At 45.2% G+C, this 5,868-nt stretch overlaps 1 long non-coding RNA gene across 2 annotated transcripts; it reads left to right on the top strand.

The window, feature by feature from the left end:
* Positions 1 to 1,119: 1,119 nt before the first annotated feature.
* Positions 1,120 to 5,499, top strand: LOC139035215 (uncharacterized). Of its 2 annotated transcripts, none has more exons than XR_011487830.1 (2): positions 1,120 to 1,321; positions 5,332 to 5,499. It is a non-coding gene; the product is annotated as an uncharacterized lncRNA (long non-coding RNA). The 2 variants fall into 2 exon arrangements; XR_011487831.1 differs by lacking the exon at positions 1,120 to 1,321 and adding an exon at positions 2,952 to 3,201.
* The last annotated feature ends 369 nt before the right edge of the window (positions 5,500 to 5,868 follow it).

The following is a 5,868-nucleotide window of genomic DNA, read 5'->3' as shown; positions in this document are numbered from 1 at the left end:
GCTCAGCATCCATCCCCTGCTTCTTCTCCATGCCTGCCTGAACTCAGAGGCTGTGAAGGCAAAATCCACCTTCATCAGCCTCCTTCACAGGTGCTGAGGGTGATTAGAACACGTCGTTCAGATGTGCTTGCAGGAGACTCAAATTAGAGTTAAGTGGGGACGAGGTGGCGCACCTTGTGCTACACTATGTTGTTGGTACGGGTCTGGCTGATGCAGAGCCAGCACTGAAAATGGCAACTCCTCAATCCCGGGGCCTGGAGACGGCAGTTGAAGTACCATCTGGGTGTTGTTTTGGGTGTCATTCCTGGGGGCCCAGCCTAGAGCCCGCTCCACCATCAATTTCGTAAGCACCAATTTCCTGTTATCCTTTCCTGAATAATATAGCTGAAGCTGATTTTTTTATCTTGTGTGTGTGTATGTATGGGTGGATGAGTGGGTGTGTTTTAAAGATTTCAAGGTGAAATCTCCTGACTTAAAATATGGACTTGGACTAAGCACCTGCCTTCTGAGCCTGGTTATGTTGCCTATGAAATGGTTGTATGAAACCCCTTCCCATAATGTCATGGGGGAGATTCACGGAAAATCATTTGCAAAGTGCCTGCTTTGCACTGCTCCATAGTAGCTGCTCCATAACAGAAAAACTTTGTGTAGTGTAAGAAGCATGGGTTTTGTGGAAATTGCATTCAAACCATGGTAACACTGCTTATCAGCTGTATGACCACTTAAAACTTTCTGAGGCCCCGGGAGATGTGGATGACAAATATCTAGTAGCACAGGGCCTTTTTGTTTGTGTGCCGGTTTTGGTGAGGATTCAAGAGTTATTGTAACACATATAAAGATGCCCAGCACAGTCCTTGCCTGGTACATAGTAGCCTCTTTTCAAAGGTGAATTTCCTTCTTTATCTCTTATTCCCTCAACTTCACAGTCATTTTTAATATATCTGCTGATAAACAGGATAGTTGCAAAGAAATCAATTAGGTAAACGGTTGTAAAGAATGCAGTTACACAACCAGCCATGTGCTCCCTAATAGGAAACTGATAATTTTTTTCTCCACAATACAGGAAATAAGACTGTCTCTGCCACTCCAGTGAGTGTGTCTGGGCACATTGGAGACTGTTCTGTGCACACCTCTTTCCTGCCCCAGCGGCCCTTTCTTCTGCTACCAGAGCTCTGCTTCAGAAGATAGGGCCGGCACCCTGCGCGTCTGGGGACGGCCGAGTGAGATAGGAGCGGACTGGGAAAGGGAGGCCCTCTGGGCTCTTTGCGAAAGTGTCAGTAATGTCGAAAGAGAGGAGGAAGGGATGCTGCTGGACACACAGGTGGGTCTGCGGTTTGTCGAAAGACTTGTCTTAGCCCTGGTGTGGGGGCAGGTGCAGAGCAAGCTTATGGAGAGTAGAAATAGAGCACTGCTGATAGAAAGTGTGTGGCGGGGGAGGGATAGCGGCTATTTTAGAATTATTCTTTAGCCTTTCTTGCTATCAGATATACTTCTTGACAAACAGTATAACTAGTAGAATCCATTAAAAAGCATTTTGAGAAGCAGAGGCCATCAATAGACAATTATGTTGGGTCTTAACCAATATATACTCCTGTAAGTGCTAGAGTTTTGTTTCTATCTTTAATCCTTCCCGAGGGGTGTTGCTGTTGTTCAGTCGCTAAGTTGTATCCACTTCTTTACAACTCACTGGACTAGAGCACACCAAGCCCCTCTGTCCTCCACTATCCCCTGGAGTTTGCTCAGATTCATGTCCACTGAGTTTGTGAAGCTAACCATCTCACCCTCTGCCACCCCTTCAATCTTCCCCAGCATCAAGGACTTTTCCAATGAGTCAGTTCTTCACATCGGGTGATCAAAGGACTGGAAGCTTCAGCATCAGTCTTTCCCATGAAAGGTCCCAAAGTCTAGCAGCAGTGATTAGCACACAGTGATTGACACGCCACCTGTAGCTTATTGTCAGTGGGCAGGGCATCCTGTGGGGGAGACGTGGCCACTCAGCAAACATTGGTGGAGTGCCCACCATGTTCCCGCCAGAGGCTGAAGATATAAAAATACATAAAATCCTCCCTTTCCCAGGGAGCTGACATTCTAAAGGCAGAGACAAAGGCAGGACTTCAGCTAACATTGAGTGCCTACTCTGTTCATGCTCCTACCAGGCTCTGGAGATATAACAATGGGTAAGATCTGGTCCCTGCTTTTAAAGGTCTTACAGGTTGCTGAGGTAGGGTGGAAGAAACCATCAGATGGACAGGTAACTATAATCCGGTGCCCTTCAAGGCAGGGTGGGTTCAAGGGGCTAAGGAGGATCTGTTAGACCTTCTTGTCCAGAATGGAAAGGCCATGGAAGGTGGGGGGGGCTGTCCAGAGTAGAGCATTGGGCTAAGACAGGGTGAGCAGCACATATCTGGGTAATAAGAGCAGGTAGTGTATGGGTGTGCTCCCATTGCTGAAGGTGTAGAGAGGCCATTCCAGGCAAAGAAGGCTGCACTGCCCAAGAAAGGGCTTGGCGGTCTGAGAGCACAGGCATGTTTGGTCCTGCTGGAAGGTAAGGTACATGGTGTGACGCAGTGGTGGGAAGTGAGGTTTGAAGAAGGCTGGGACTGGCTCTTACTGAAACTTCTTTGTCCTGCTAAGTAAAGAACCTGAATTCTATCCTGAAAGCAATGGGGAACAAGAAGAGATATTTTATGAAGTAAATTGAAACATTTTTTGATTGTTAATTATGTGTGTATTCACTAGTGGGTGAGATTATGGGAATCTGATGGTGTGTAAAACACACTTTGCTCACATGGAGTTTATGATCCAATGTGAAAGAGATTAAACAAACGGATCTTTTGTTTATAGGATAATTAAGGTCATATTTACATAATTAAATCAATTAATTAATTTACATAATTTAATTTACATAATTAAATCAATTAATGATTCTATGCACACCATAGAATCATCCAAAAGGTGCCGTGCTTAGTAGCTCAGCCGTGTCTGACTCTTTAGGAACCTATGGACTGTAGCCTGCCACACTCCTCTGTCCATGGGATTTTCCAGGCAAGAATACTGGAGTGGATTGCCATTTGCTCCTCTAGAGGATCTTCATGACCCAGGGATTGAACCTGTATCTCCTGCATCTTCTGCATTGGCAGGCGGTGCTTTACCCCTGAGCCACCTGGGAAGCATGATCCAAAAGAAATGAATAGTTACAAGGTATGACAAGTGTTTTGAAGACAATTCTAAGTCACTTGGTGGTAAACAGCCAAATAGTAGCCAATATTAATAGTCACAGGCATTTGGTTGAGTAATCTCAGAGTAGCTGTCATCAGGCTTCATGAACATTATCTCATTGAATCTTCAAAGCAGTGAGGTGAATGGAATTTATCTCATGTAATGGTGTATGTCTGATCCAAGATTTGTACAGTTAACGTATTAAGATTGCATCTTGACTTTTATCTTCTGGTATTAACAACTGTGATACTAGACTGGATAATGTGCCCCCCCCCCCACCAAGATATCCATGTCTGAAACCCTGGAACCTATGAATATGTGACTTAACGTGCCACAAGGGACTTTGCAGGTGTGATTAAATGAAGGATCTTGAAATGGGGAGAGTATCCTTGATTATCTAGGTGGGTCAAATGTAATCACAAGAGTCCTTATAAGAGGGACGCAACAAAGCTAGAGACAGTGGGGAGATGGGGAGATGTGATGATGGAAGCAGGGGTTGGAGTGATGTGCTTTGAAGAGGGAAGAGGGGACCCCCAAGCTGGAAAATGCATGGAAACAGATCCTCCCCTGAGAACACCTCGGTTTTAGCCTCCAAGGACCATTTCCATCTTCTCACCCCCACAATTATAAGGTAATAAATTGGTGTTATTTTAATACACTAAGTTTATAGTAATTTCTTACAGTGACAATAGGAAACTAATAGAGCAAGTTTTTTTTTATACTTCTCAACTGCCAGATCAAAAGCTCCCCATCAGGACACTCTGCTTTGCATAAAAGAAGACAAGTGTTTCAGAAGCTGGTAGAAGGTCTCCAGCTGGGGGGGGATGAGTCCAAAAGTGAAAGGAGAATGGAAGGAAATGGGAGAGACAGTATTTTAAGTGAAGGGAATCCAGAGAAACAAATACAGAGGTGGGACACAGAAGCCACATCCATGCTAGAGGGTTAATAGTCTGGTTTTGCTAAAACCATCAGGCATATCAGACATGTGGAGTGTGACATAAGGCTGGGGATTTTGGCTGCAGACCAGGGAGCCTGACCCTTAGGTGTATAAGCACTGACTAGACAGTCAAGGATCATGAGAGGATTGAGGGCGGGGAGCACTTAACATGCAGTGTTTTATGAAGAATTCCCTCCACACTTGGGAGTGGTAGGAGGGTAGGGGATAAGGCCACCAGTTCTGAGAATTTTGCTGTCACATGCCCCATAGAATGCAAGTCTGAACTAGCTTGGTGGCAGTAGGAAGAGAGAGTGGAGTCTCCCTGCTATAGATAACTCTAAGAAAAATGTCTTTTCTACCAGCAGTTCTCAAAGTGTGGCCCCTGGGCTTCTGCCATGTCCTTTCAAAGAGTCCTCAAGGTTAAAACCATTTTGTACTCTCATTCTCACGGTGCACAGAGGACTCTCTCAGAGGTTACAAGACATGTGGGGTTGCTATGCACTCGATGCAAAAGGAGAATTCATCTCTCTTCCTTTAAGCCAGACATTAGACTTGAAAAAAATGTTTGGTCTTAGAAAATGTTATGTTACAAAAATGCTCTTTATGCTAATGTATATGCTATTTCTAAGTAAATATATATTCAGATGTTTCTTAGAGTTAATCTCTAATGTGGTAAATATTGATAGATACAAGCCAATAATTCTTTGGGGTCCTCAGTATTTTTTTAGGAGTATAAAGGGGTCATGAGACAATAACTGTGAGACTTGCTGTTGTATACAAATCTTTGGGCCTGACTCTTGTTTATTTGGGGTAAATTCCTAGACTTTAAATCCCGGACAAGGCAGAAATGACTTCCCACCTGACAGCTGAGGCTCAATAGGGTTAAGGGACCACGGGTAGGTCCACACCTCTCGTGAATAGAATAACAGCTGAAAGCCTTGTGTTTGCACCCGGTATCCTGGGCTTTTCCCATTGTTCTGAGTGCCTGAGGAGGGGTTGGCCTGCTGGATGGAGCCCTGGAAGGGCCGGTCCTCACGCTGCAGCTAGCGCCCCAAGGCCTTGAGTTCGTGCCAGGCTGGCGCTTCCCAGCCTGTGCTCAGGGCTCCCTCTAGAGGCTGAAAGTGGATCCTACACCACCATCCTTGCTTTATCTTTCTGCTGTTCCCGCTGAACAGGAGTTGAAGTTCCTGCCTGCCAGGTGCGGTGGAGCAGAGACCGAAGAGATTGTGGAAAGGAGAAGCCACATTTTGCAGTGATGAAGCCACTGAACTGACCTGAAGCTTGGGCAACTGGGGTCACTTGATCTCTCTGCGTTTCATTTACTAAAGAAAAATGGTCACTAAGATTCTTCCGGCTCTAGCAGCCTTTTATTCTGTGGGCCAGTTATTCTTATGTCCCAAGCCAGTGAGAGAAGATGACAGGGGTGGGGCTTGGTTCGCTGGGCTACTGTCTCTCAGGGCTATCCTTGCATTTATGGGTTTGGCCCAACCTGAATCTGACTTCAGGACAGGTCTTTGTAATTATAGCGCTCAATGATTCTGTCCTTTAGCAAGTTCCTTTTTGAAGCTCTTCGCTACAAATCATTCATTTATTAAACAAACAACAATAACCTGGCATGATTGAGATATATGTCAGGCACTGGGCCAAAGGCCATATGTGTATTTTCTAACTTGAACCTGCCCAAACCCTCTGAAGTAAATGCTGTCGTTCTT

Source organism: Odocoileus virginianus, chromosome 5 (assembly GCF_023699985.2).
Source record: "Odocoileus virginianus isolate 20LAN1187 ecotype Illinois chromosome 5, Ovbor_1.2, whole genome shotgun sequence".
NCBI lineage: Eukaryota > Metazoa > Chordata > Mammalia > Artiodactyla > Cervidae > Odocoileus > Odocoileus virginianus.
The sequence above is the reverse complement of the archived record's forward strand: the minus strand, read 5'-3'. Positions and strand labels throughout refer to the sequence as shown.